The 13,724-nt window shown below is 46.1% G+C and overlaps 1 protein-coding gene across 1 annotated transcript in view; it reads left to right on the top strand.

Annotated features, from left to right (window-relative positions):
* Positions 1-2,164: 2,164 nt before the first annotated feature.
* nkap (NFKB activating protein) overlaps positions 2,165-13,724 on the top strand; it is a 31,544-nt gene continuing 19,984 nt past the window's right edge. The window contains exon 1 of the mRNA XM_086001027.1: positions 2,165-2,434. The gene's annotated coding sequence lies outside the window, so the exon portion shown is untranslated. The remainder of the gene's footprint in view (positions 2,435-13,724) is intronic.

Raw genomic sequence — 13,724 nt, forward strand, 5'->3', positions numbered from 1 at the left:
CTATAGCAAGCCCTCATAACCATCTTAAACTTAAGCCATGTGATACAATTTTCATCTAAGAGTCTATTGTCTACAAGAACACAGTTAATTACTACACCAGCTGTCTTATCTCAATCAGGCTCTATGTCTTTGCACAGAAATAACTCTGGCTTTCAAATTCTCTCTCTCACCTATCTATATATTCACACTCATTTTACGCTGGTTTTTATGTTCCAGCGTAGACAAATGAGCTCTGCAGGAAATTTCGGTGCAAGTTCCCGTCAGTGATATTGGCGCAAACTGGCATAAATTTTGGCGCAATTTCAGTGTAAGTGCGATCTAGGACCTGTAAATCAAGCAAATTTGCGCCAAATTAATACCTACTGGCGTGAAATGTGGGACGAGGGAGGAGAGTTGGAAATGGGAAGGTAATTCACAAAAGTAACACTAGCTAAGGATACACGAACCGGTCTAGGCCATTAAGACCCTCGAGCTTGTTCCGCCATTCAATTGTATCATGGTTGATCTGTACCGCAACTCCATTTACCTGCTTTTGATCCATATCCCTTGATACCCTGACCCAACAAAAAAATAGGATCTTAGGCCTAGAAATTGGGTTCTGGCGTAGGCAGGGCTTTAGCGCCGGAAGTTAGTGCCGGCGCTAAGTCCCCCTGCGCGCGCCAAAAATTCAGTAGTGCCACGCCCAAACGGCTGCCGGCGCTACTGAAGGGTCTTTGCGGCGGTACATCGGCGCTAACTGCCGTTTCGCGCCGCAATTCCGGCGCTGCGGCACCCGATGCGGTGCGGCAGGCTGGGGACGTGCAGGCCTCCTCCTCCCGTTAAGGAGGAGCTGCCTACACCCGGCCGCGGCCCGCGCAAATCAGCTTAAAAATGAGCCCGGCACCTCGGACAAGTGCCGGGCTTGCATCTGTTCCGGGGGGGGGGGGGGGGAGCTGCGGGCAGGCGGCCGGCGGGAAAGTGGCCGGCCGCCGCGGGGCCTTTAATGCGCCGGCGCAAACTGGAGTAAGGCACCTCTGACAGAACGTTGCTTGCGGCTGCCACGGGCGAGGCGGCCGCAACTCAATTTCGGAGTTCGGGCGGGTTACCACGGCAACCGGGACGCTGCGCACACCGATGACGTCATCGGTGCCGGCGCAGCGCCACCGGTGCAACGCCGATTTAGGGCCCCAGGGAATTTTTAAACTGGCCATAACTCTGGCGCTAGTCCCTCTAGCGCCTCAAAAGCGGCGCTAAGGCAACTGAATTTCTAGGCCTTAATGTTGAAAATTTCAAGTGTCTCCACATCCACAGTCTTTTCGGGAAGAGAGTTTCAGATTTCCACTAGCCTTTATGTGAAATGGTCTAACTCTATGCTCCCTTGTTTTGGATTCTCCCACGAGAGGAAATTGTTTTACTGTATCTACTTGATCAAATTTCTATCATTTTTAATACCTCAATTAGATAGGAACATAGGAAGTGGAGTAGGCCGTTCAGCCCCTTGAGCCTGTTCCGCCATTCGATTAGATCATGGCTGATCAGATCACCCCTCGACCTTCTAAACTTAAGGGAATGCAAACCCAGTTGATGCAGCCTGTCCTCATAATTTAACCCAGGATGAACAGGGTAAAAAAATAAACAAGGGTAGGAAACCTGTGAGGAGAGGTAGTCAGCATGCCTATAGTTAACACCTTGCTTTGCTTCCCTTCCTTAGCAAGACCTCTGCCTCCTCCTGCTCCTCCACCACTGCAAACAGCGGCGGCATGCATGAGGCCTTCCGAGACCGGTGGGCGCCGCAGGGACTGGAGTGCATCATCACCCCGGCAGACCAAATTTTAATTTGATTTGATAAAGTTTTATTTAATTTACAGTTAAGTTACAGTTAATTGGGTCTAACCAAAAGAGCACTGAGCACGTGGGGCGCAAGCCTCCAAGGTGGCGCGTGCCCCCCCAAGGACTCACTAAGGTTCTGCGCAATAACAACAGAAAATGCTGGAAAAACTCAGCAGGCCAGGCAACATCCGTGGAGAGAGAAACAGAGTTAACGTTTCAGGTCCAAACCCTTTGTCAAGATTCTGCGCATGCGTGTGGCAGCCAGGCAGGGTTACGTAAACGACGTGTAAAAGGGGGCGGGGCCAATGAGAAGACGGGGTGATATCCGGGTATCGTTTGTTGACCTGTGACCTGCCAAGCGCTTGCTGCGCGACGGCCAATATCTGTCGGGTCGGTTCGGAGTCGATGACATTTTGATTTCAGAAAGAATTCTTAAATTTCTTTAAAAAAAAAGTAGCTCCGAATAATGCTACCGTAAAATCGGACAAAGGCTTTTGGCAAACCACCCCCCCGCCCCCCCCGGAAAGAAATGTCGCAGTGACGGAAATTAAAGTGGGTTTAATATTTGAAGCCGTGTAAGTGACGGAGGCGCAGCTTTGGGTCGCTTGGAAAGCCTCCCGCTCAGGTGAGTTGTGACCGCCGCTTGCTCTGCACAGCCCGGCGCCTCTGTCTCCTCCTCCCCCCCCCCCTGTTAATTCGTATTCGTCCCTCTTGTGTCAGCCAGTGGCTAACACTCTCTCTCGCGTCTGAGTCAAAAGTAACTGCAGCAATAAAAAAAATGTACAGTGGGCAGCACCCCAGCCTCTCGAGTCAGAATGGTTGTGGGTTCACAGTCCCACTCCACAGACTTGAACACAAAAAATCTAGGCTGGCACTCCGGTGCAGTGCTGAGGGAGTGCTGCACTGTCGGAGGTGCCGTCTTTCGGATGAAACGTTAAACGTGAAACGTCTGCTCTCAGGTGGATGTGAAATTTCTCGTGGCACGATTTCGAAGAAAAGCAGGGGAGTTATCCCCCATGTCCTGGCCAATATTTATCCCTCAATCAACATCACTAAAAAACAGCTTTGGGATGTCCTGAGGTCGTGAAAGGTGCTATGGAAATGCAAGTCTTTTCTCACTTATGCTTCCCTCAAGTCTGTTAACTTGAGTCACACAGGGAAAAAAAAGTGGGGTATTTTGAACCAGATTTTCTCCTCTTTTACTAGTTGTCAAAATATTTGGTACAGCTTGGGAAAAAGAGAGACTTGCATTTATATAGCACCTTTCACATCCAAAACACTGTTGCAATGTGGGAAACGCAGCAGCCTATTTGTGCACAGCAAGCTCCCACAAACAAATAATCTGTTTTTGTTATGTTCATTGAGGGATAGCTCCCCTGCTCTTCAAAATCATGCCATAGGATCGTTTATGTCCACCTGAAAGAGCAGACGGGGCCTCGGTGTAATGTTTCATCCAAAGGACAGCACATCCGTCATTGCAGCACTGCCCTGCCGACAGTGTAGTACACCCTCGGTACTGCACTGGAGTGTCAGCTGAGATTTTTGTGCTCAAGTCTCTGGAGTGGGACTTGAACCCACTGACACTGTACAATTGAAACTTTAGGGGAGGGGGAAAAGGGGCAGAAAGAGAACTGCCTTAACAGGGCCTGAGGTTAACACCAGCAGACTTCGAGTACGTATGATGACTGTCGGTGCCCTGAACTGTCAACTTTCATCAACTTTGCTTCCGACTTCCATCCCTCTTTTACCTTCATTGCGCCATCACCACTTTTGTCATTTAATCACTCCTGCCCTCTACCCTATCACAGACCTCTCCCTTTAGTTCTTTTCCTGCCGTACCCCCTTTTCCCTGGCTCTATACTTGCTTAAAAGCTGTTTGTAACCTCTTCCAGTTCTAATTAAAGGTCATCGACCTGAAGCGTAAACTCTTGTTTCTCTCTCCACAGTTAATGCCTAACCTGCTGAGTGTTTCCAGCCTTCTCTGTTTTTATTTGAGAATGTTTTAGGTTGTCCTCATCCTCCATGCTGTTTAAAGTTGCACGTATTATTGCACCATCTGCTGTCTTTTTAATGCTCTCATCTATTCATGTTATTCTGATTACTTAACAGATATATAGTATACAGTGACAAAATCTAAATGATTTGAATCCTAACTCATTTCTTCAGGGGGGGGGCGGGGGAAATTGTAAAATGTTATAATAAAAGCAATTAGAAGTTGATTGGGATAATGCACCTTCAACCCAGTCAGTTTCTGTGCACTGGGTCCAATAGTAGATTGGTGTCTGAATTGGCTCAGTAGTAGCACTTCTGCCTCTTGAGTCAGAAGGCATTTGATAAGGTGCCACACACGAGGTTATGAAACAAAATTAGGGCTCATGGGATTGAGTCATAGAGTTTTACAGCACAGAAAGAGGCCCTTCGGCCCATCGTGTCTGCGCCGCCCATCCATCCCTGTCCAGTCTAATCCCATTTTCCAGCATTTGGTCCATAGCCTTGTATGCAATGGCATTTCAAGTGCTCATCCAAATGCTTCTTGAATGTTGTGAGGGTTCCTGCCTCTACCACCCTTTCAGGCAGTGAGTTCCAGATTCCAACCACCCTCTGGGTGAAAAAGTTCCTCCTCAAATCCCCTCTAAATCTCCTGCCCCTTACCCTGAATCTATGCCCCCTTGTTATTGACCCCCCTACTAAGGGGAATAGTTCCTCTTTATCTACCCTATCTATGCCCCTCATCATTTTGTACACCTCAATCAGGTCCCCCCTCAGCCTTCTTTGCTCCAAGGAAAACAACCCCAGCCTGTTTAGTCTTTCTTCATAGCTGAGGCGCTCCATCCCAGGTAACATCCTGGTGAATCTTCTCTGCACCCTCTCCAAAGCAATCACATCCTTCCTATAGTGAGGCGACCAGAACTGCACACAGTACTCCAGCTGTGGCCTCGCCAGCGTTTTGTACAGCTCCATCATAACCTCCCTGCTCTTATATTCTATGCCTCGGCTAATGAAGGCAAGTATCCCATATGCCTTTTTAACCACCTTATCTACCTGTTCCGCTGCCTTCAGAGATCTATGTACATGTACACCAAGGTCCCTCTGACCCTCTGTACTTCCTAGGGTCCTACCACTCATTGTGTATTCCCTTGCCTTATTTGTCCGTCCAAAATGCATCACCTCGCACTTTTCAGGGTTAAATTCCATTTGCCACTTTTCCGCCCATCTGACCAACCCGTTTATATCGTCCTGTAGCCTGAGGCTTTCCTCCTCGCAATTTACCACCCCACCAATTTTCGTGTCATCTGCGAACTTACTGATCATACCTTTTACATTCTCATCCAAATCATTTATGTAGATCACAAACAACAAGGGACCCAGCACCGATCCCTGAGGTACCCCACTGGACACAGGCTTCCAGTCACAAAAGCATCCTTCGATCATCACCCTCTGCCTCCTGCTTGAGGGTAATATACTAACATGGATTGAGGATTGGTTAATGGACAGAAAACAGGGAGTAGGAATAAACGGGTTATTTTCAGATGGGCAGGCTGTAATTAGTGGGGTACCGCAAGGATCAGTGCTTGGGCCTCAGCTATTCACAATCTCTATCAATGATTTGGACGAGGGGAGCAAATGTAATATATCCAAGTTTGCTGATGATACAAAGCTGGGTGGGAATGTAAGTTGTGTGGAGGATGCAAAGAGCCTTCAAGGGGATATAGACAAGCTATGAGAGTGGACAACATAAGAAATAGGAGCAGGAGTAGGCCATTCGGCCCTTCGAGCCTGCTCCGCCATTCAATGAGATCATGGCTGATCTGCCTCAACTCCATTCACCGGCCCTATCGCCATATCCCTTGATGCCCTTGCTAGTCAGAAATCTATTGACTTCTGTTTTGAATATACCCAATGACTGAGCCTCCACAGCCCTCTGGGGTAGAGAATTCCAAAGATTCACCACCCTCTGTGTGAAGAAATTTCTTCTCATCTCAGTCCTGAATGGACTACCCTTTGTCCTGAGGCTGTGGCTCCTGGTTCTAGACTCCACAGCCAAGGGAAACATTCTCCCAGCATCCACCCTATCAAGCCCTGTAATAATTTTGTATGCTTCAATGAGATCCCCTCTCATTCTTCTGAATTCAAGGCAATACAGGCCTAGTTTACTCAATCTCTTCTCATACGACAGTCCTGCCATCCCAGGAATCAATCTCGTGAACCTTCGTTGCACTCCCTCTATGGCAAGTATATCCCTCCTTAGTAAGGAGACCAAAACTGTACACTGTACTCCAGGTGTGGTCTCACCAAGGCCCTATATAATTGGAGTAAGACTTCTTTACTCCTGTACTTAAATCCTCTTGTAATGAAGGCCAGCTTACCATTTGCCTTCCTAATGGCTTGCTGCACCTGCACATTCACTTTCAGTGACTCATGTACAAGGACACCCAGGTCTCTGAGCATCTGCATTCCCCAATCTTTCACCATTTAGGAAATATTCTGCCTTTCTGTTTTTTCTACCAAAGTGGATAACTTCACATTTATCCACATTATAATCCATCTGCCATGTTCTTGCCCACTCACGGAGCCTGTTGAGATCCCCTTGAAGCCTCTTCACATCCTCTTCGCAACTGACACTGCCACCTAGCTTTGTATCAGCAAATTTGGAAATGTTACATTTAGTCCCCTCATCCAAATCATTGATATAGATTGTGAATAGCTGGGGCCCAAGCACCGATCCTTGCGGTACCCCACTAGTCACAGCCTGCCATCCTGAAAAAGACCCGTTTATCCCTACTCTTTGTTTTCTGTCTGTTAACCAATTCTCAATCCATGCTAGTATATTACCCCCAATTCCATGTGCCCTAATTTTGTTCACCAATCTCATGTGGGACTTTATCGAAGGCCTTCTGAAAATTCAAATACACCACATCTACCGGTTCCCCTTTGTCTACTCCACTAGTTACATCCTCTACGAACTCCAATGGGTTTGTCAAACAGGACTTCCCTTTCATAAATCCAGGTTGACTCTGCCCAATCTTACTATTGGTTTCTAAGTGCCCATTTATTGCATCCTTTATAATAGATTCAAGCATTGTCCCAACTACTGATGTGAGGCTAACAGGTCTGTAGTTCCCCATTTTCTCTCTCCCTCCTTTCTTAAATAGTGGGGTTACATTTGCTATCCTCCAATCTGCAGGAACCATTCCAGAATCTATAAAATTTTGGAAGATGACAACCAATGCGTCCACTATCCCAATGGCCACCTCTTTCAAAACCCTAGGATGTAGGTCATCCGGTCCTTGAGATTTATCAACTTTTAGTCCCATTAATTTTGCTGGTACTGTTTTTTAACTAATAATAATTTCTTTAAGTTCTTAATTCTCGCCACACCCTTGGTTTTCTCGTATTTCTGGGATTTTTTTGTGTCTTCCTCCGTGAAGACAGAAACAAAGTATTTATTTAATTTCGCTGCCATTTCCTCATTCCCCATTATAAATTCTCCCGTCTCTGACTGTAAAGGACCTACATTTACCTTTGCCAGTCTTTTCCTTTTCACACATTTTTATATTTTTTGCTAGTTTGTGCTCATATTCCATTTTCCCTTTATCAATTTCTTGGTCCCCCTTTGCTGATTTCTAAAAAGATCCCAATCCTCCTTTGACTTAATACCAGCTTTAATTTCTTTTGTTAGCCATGGTTAGATCAGTTTTCCTTTTGGGTTTTTATGCCCTAGAGGAATATATGTTTGTTGCAAATTATGCATTATTTCCTTGAATGTTAGCCATTGTATGTCCACCATCGTACCCTCATACTCTTGTAGTTTCCTCTGTTTAGATTGAAGACTTTAGTTTCAGATTGGACGACATCACTCTCAAACTTAATGTAAAATTCAATCATATTATGGTCACTTGTCCCTGAAGGCCCCTTTACCACAAGATTATTGATTAGCTCTTTCTCATTACACAGTACCAGATCCAGAATAGCCTGTTCCTTGGTTGGTTCCTCCACATACTGATCCAGGAAACCATCTCGCATGCATTCCAAGAATTCGTCCTCCACACCATTAGTGGTCATTTGATTTGCCCAGTCAAAATGTAGATTAAAGTCCTCCATGATTACCGTATTGCCCTTGTTACATGCACTTCTAACCTCTTGATACTGTGCCCTACATTACCACTACTGTTTGGTGGCCTATACACAACTCCCACCAATGTTTTCCGCCCTTTGCTGTTTCCAGTTCTACATCACGATCTGCCAAGCCAAGATCTTTTATCTCTACCGTACCGATCTTATCCCTTATTAACAGTGCCACGCCACCTCCTTTTCTTTTTTGTCTGTCCTTCCTAAATGTTGAGTACCCTGGAACATTCAGTTCCCAGTTTTGGTTACCCTGCAACCATGTCTCTAATGGCAATTACATCATACCCATTTACTTCTATTAGTGCCATTAATTCATCCACCTTGTTGCGACTGCTACGTGCATTTAGATAAAGTGCCTTCAACTTTGCCTGTTTAATATTTTTCTGCACTTTGACCCTCTTTACTGTTGGCCTTTGTTTCTGCTCCCTACTAGTTTTGCTGACTACTTTTCTAACTTGCACTTCCAGCTTTGTTTCTCTCTGTTCTAGGCCCACACTTGGGTTCCTAGCCCCCTGACAAACTCGTTTAAATCCTTCCCAACAGCACTAGCAAACCCCCCTGCGAGGATATTGGTCCCGGTTCTGCCGAGGTGTAACCCGTCCAGCTTGTACAGGTCCCATCTTCCCCAGAATTGGTCCCAATGCCTCAGGAATTTAAATCCCTCCCTCCTACACCATCTCTCCAACCACGCATTCATCTGGTCTATTCTATTTCTGCTCTTGCTAGCACATGGCACTGGGAGTAATCCTGAGATTACTACCTTTTTGAGGTCCTGCTTTTTAATTTATTTCCTAGCTCCCAATATTCTGCTTGCAGGACCTCGTCCCTCTTTCTACCTATGTCGTTGGTACCGATATGGACCTCGACCTCTGGCTGTTCACCCTCCCCCTTCAGAATGTCCTGCAGCCGCTCAGTGACATCCTTGACTCTGGCACCAGGGAGGCAACATACCATCCTGGAGTCACGTCTGCGGCCACAGAAACGTCTATCTGTTCCCCTTATGATAGAATCCCCTATCACTATTGCTCTCCCACTCTTTTTCCTCCCCTCCTGTGCAGCTGAGCCACTCGTAGTGCCACGGACTTGGCTCTTGCTGCATTCCCCTGAGAAACTATCCAGCAGTATCCAAAATGGAAAATCTGTCGGAGAGGGAGATGGACCCAGGGGACTCCTGCACTACCTTCCTAGTTCTTTTACACTGTCTGGCGGTCACCTATTCCCTTTCTGCCTGTGCAGTCTTTACCTGTGGTGTGACCACCTCGTTATGTGTGCTATCTACGAAGATCTCAGCCTCGCGGATGCTCCACGGCGACTCCAGCTCCAAAACGCAGATTTCGAGTAGCTGCAGCTGGAGACACTTCCTGTAGACGTGTTTGCCCTGGACACCGAAAGTGTCCCCGACTTCCCACATAGCACAGGAGGAGTAGTCCACGCTGCCGAGCTGCCCTGTCATGTCCTACCCTTAATTTACTCCCTTTACTTCCTCTAAATTAAAGAATATTAAATACACTAGGGACCTTACTTCACTTTACACACTACTCACTCTAAACTAGAGACCTTACTTTTTCTTTAACGACTGGACTGTAGAAATACTCACCAGGTCCTACTTACCAGGTCCTACTTACCAATCAGCTCCTTCCCTGGTTGTGACATCACTTCAGCGGTTTTGCAGTTGTTGTTGTTTGACTGCTCCCGCTCTCGGACTCTTTCCTGGGTGTAAAGTAAGGACCAAATCCTACAGAGTGAAAAGTTAGGTAAAGCAAAGGCGCTCCTCCTTCCACTCCTCACTCACCCAACTCTCAGCACTCTGAGCAAACTGCACTCAGTGCAGATCATACTGCAAAGCCTGTTTTTATAGGCCTAGTTTCCCTACTTCACTGCCTTCAGCTGCTCTGAATTATCTTCTGCCTTCTCCGGGGCTGCCGACTCCTTTCAAGTCCGCTGTCCTCAGCCTCCCGCGCACTTTATCCTCTGCCTTCTCCAGGGCTGCCGACTCCTTTCAAGACAAGAACATTGCAAATAGATTATAATGTGGAGAAATGTGAAGTTATCCACTTGGGGAGGAAAAATAGAAAAGCAGAGTATTTTTTAAATGGTGAGAGATTGGGAAATGTTGGTGTTCAGAGGGACCTGGGTGTCCTTATACACGAATTACTGAAAGTTAACATGCAGGTACAGCAAACAGTTAGGAAAGCAAATGGTATGTTGGCCTTTATTACAAGAGGATTTGAGTATATAAGAGTAAAGATGTCTTACTGCCGTTATATAGGGCCCTGGTGAGACCGCACCTGGAGTATTGTGTACAGTTTTGGTCTCCTTACATAAGGAAGGATATACTTGCCATAGAGGGAGTGCAACAAAGATTCCCCAGACTGATTCCTGGGATGGGGGGATTGTCCTATGAGGAGAGATTGAGTAGACTAGGCCTATATTCTCTAGGGTTTAGAAGAATGAGGGGTGATCTCATTGAAACATACAAAATTCTTACTGGGCTTGACGGGGTAGATGCAGGGAGGATGTTTCCCCTGGCTGGTGAGTCTAGAACCAGGGGTCACAGTCTCAGAATAAGGGGTCAGCCATTTAGGTCTGAGATGAGGAGAAATTTCTTCACTCAGAGGGTGGTGAGTCTTTGGAATTCTCTACCCTAGAGGGCTGTGGAGGCTCAGTCATTGAGTATATTCAAGACAGAGATCGATCGATTTTTGGATATTAAGCGAACCAAGGGATATGTGGATAGTGCAGGAAAGTGGAGATGAGGTAGAAGATCAGCCATGATCTTCTTGATGTCAGAGCAGGCTCGAGGGGCCAAATGGCCGACTCCTGCTCCTATTTCTTATGTTCTTATGGGTTCGAACCCACTGCTGCACTGTCATCTTTTGGATGAGACTTTAAACCGAGGCCTAGCCACCCTCTTGAGTGAATGTAAAAAAATCCCATGGTACTATTTGAAGAAGAGCAGAGGTCCTGGCCAATATTTATCTCTGAACCAAAATTACTAAAACATTATCTGGTTATGTATCTCATTGCTGTTTGTGGGACCTTGCTGTGCACAAATTGGCTGCCTTATTTCCTTGCATTACAACAGTGCCTACACTTCAAAAACACTTCATTGGCTATAAAGCACATTGGGATGACCTGAGGTCGTGAAACATAGAAGATAGGAGCAGGAGTAGGCCATTCGGCCCCTCAAGCCTGCTCTGCCATTCAATGTGATCATGGCTGATCATCCAAATTCAGTACCCTGTCCCAGCTTTCTCCCCATATCCCTTGATCCCTTTAGCCTTAAGAAATATATCCAACTCCTTCTTGAATATATTTAATGAATTGGCCTCTACTGCCTTGTGTGGTAGAGAATTCCACAGGTTCACCACTCTCTGGGTGAAGAAATTCCTCCTCATCTCTGTCCTAAATGGCTTACCTCTTATCTTTAGACTGTGACCCCTGGTTCTGGACTCCCCCGCCATCAGGAACATCCTTCCTGCATCTAGTCTGTCTAGTCCTGTTAAAATTTTTTATAAGTTTCAATGAGATCCCCTCTCATTCTTCTAAACTCTAGCAAATATAAGCCTAATCGACCCAATCTCTCCTCATACGTCATTCCTGCCATCCCAGGTATCAGTCTGGTGAATCTTTGCTGCACTCCCTCCATGGCAAGAACATCCTTCCTCAGATAAGGCGACCAAAACTGCACGCAATACTCAAGGTGTGGTCTTACCAAGGCCCTGTACAACTGCAGCAAGACATCCTTGTTCCTGTACTCGAATCCTCTCGCTGCGAAGGCCAACATACCATTTGCCTTCTTAACTGCCTGCTGCACCTGCATGCTTACCTTCAGTGACTGGTGCACAAGGACACCCAGGTCTTCAAAAACACTTCATTGGCTGTAAAGCACATTGGGATGACCTGAGGTCGTGAAAGGTGTTTTAAAAATGCAAGTCCTTTCTTTTAGATATTATTGAAAATGTATTCCGATCATTATCCAGCACACTAGAATGAAAACTAAGCTTGGCAACAAGTGAAATTGTGCCGCTAAAGTGTCCTTTGTTAATACTGTTCTAAGTTGATGATCCTGGTTGAAGGACTCCACTAGTTTACATAGCTTTTCATAATTTAGAAAAATATAGTTATTGGCAGATGGCAACTGTGTAAACTGGCACGGTCCTTTAAACTCGTGCATAGTGTGCACTCTGTAACTCCACCAATCCACTTGCCATTTTAACAAATGTATTCAACGGAAATAAATAAATGTTTCAAATGGTCAGTGAGTAACTAAGTCCTACAAGTCGGGAAGGTTTCGGGCTTGACCCGCAATCTGTGCCAAGTGAACTGTTCTCAGCTGGGAAGATGGGAGATGTGCTGCACATAAAAGAAAGACTTGCATTTATATAGCGCCTTTCACGACCTCAGGACATCCCAAACACACTACAGCAATGAAATACTTTGAAGTGTAGCCACTGTTGTAATGTAGGAAACGTGGCACCCAATTTGTGAACAGCAAGCTCCCACAAACAACTATGTGATGATCACCAGATGATTTGTTTTAGTGACATTGGTGGAGGGATAAGTATTGGCCAGGACACCAGCAACGTTCCCTCTAAGCTGCGTGGTTGTGTAGGTCTCTGCCGGTCCCGCGCAGCCCGTGACCGGCTTTTCCAATGTTAAAAGAAACTGTGAAAGAGCCGCGTAGTCCCTTAAAGGGGCCGTGCACCCAAAAAAAGTTAATGGCCCAGAAATTCGGGTCGGGGGCTTCCTGCGGGTGTAAGCCCCCGACCTGCACTTACCTTGTGCGCCGGCCGTTGTGCTGTGGGCCCGTGTGGGATTCCGATCCTGGGCCTGCTCCAACTGCCGGTGCGCAGTGCTTGCGTATTCCAAGGGCGCAGTTAGTTCGATGCGTCCCCTGGGATCACGTGGGCCATGGGGAGCCAATCGGAGCAGGGAATGCTTCATTCATAAGTTTGACAGGAAGGGCTGTCAAACTTACAAATACTATAAGCCTCAAAAATCACTAAATCTTCAAATCATTTTTTTTTTTAAATCATTTTTTTAATAAACTATAAATTACATGAAATAGCTATTTTAAACAATAATTTAAATTTTTGAAAAATAATTTTATTTTCTAACTGGGCTAAAAATAAACTTACCTTTCTTTAAAGTATTTATTAAAAATAATAAACCTGTGGAAAAAATATTTTAATTTTAATTAATTCACCACTTGTAAAAAGCAGGCCTTGCGACTGCTTTTTACATGTCTAACTTCTGGAGACTTACCCTCCTGGGAAAACCTGCAAAAAAAAATGTAAGTTCGATGCGCACGCGCTGCCTCTCCGGCGCACGCGTTCGACCTCTGAACCCCTTCGTTCAGGGGAACGGAAGTGCCGGTTTCCCGCGCATGCGCAGTGCATGCAGGAAACCGGCACTTCCCTTGGGCTTACGGGTGAGTACCCCATGCGTACTCACCCACGGAGACCCGAATTTCTGGGCCAATGATACTTATTCAGACAGAGCTTTTTTCTTGGCTGTAGATAAATTTTACTTTATTCAGTGATCTTAATTACGAAGCTTCCATTATGAACTCTAGTAAACATTATTTCAGCCAGACAGTATGGAGCAGATGCAATGGGTGACTTCAGGCCTGGAGGGCCCTTAAGTGCAGTCATTCTAAAGAGTACCACTTGGCAGCGACATGGAGGGAGGCAAACATAATCATTTCCACAAGACTGGCAACAAGAGATCCCTTTTTCTGTGGAAATGTACTCTATGAATGGGCTCCTTTCACAGATGTCGGC

This window comes from Somniosus microcephalus, chromosome 1 (assembly GCF_052327205.1).
Source record: "Somniosus microcephalus isolate GS21.2 chromosome 1, FLI_Smic_1.0, whole genome shotgun sequence".
Taxonomy (NCBI): domain Eukaryota; kingdom Metazoa; phylum Chordata; class Chondrichthyes; order Squaliformes; family Somniosidae; genus Somniosus; species Somniosus microcephalus.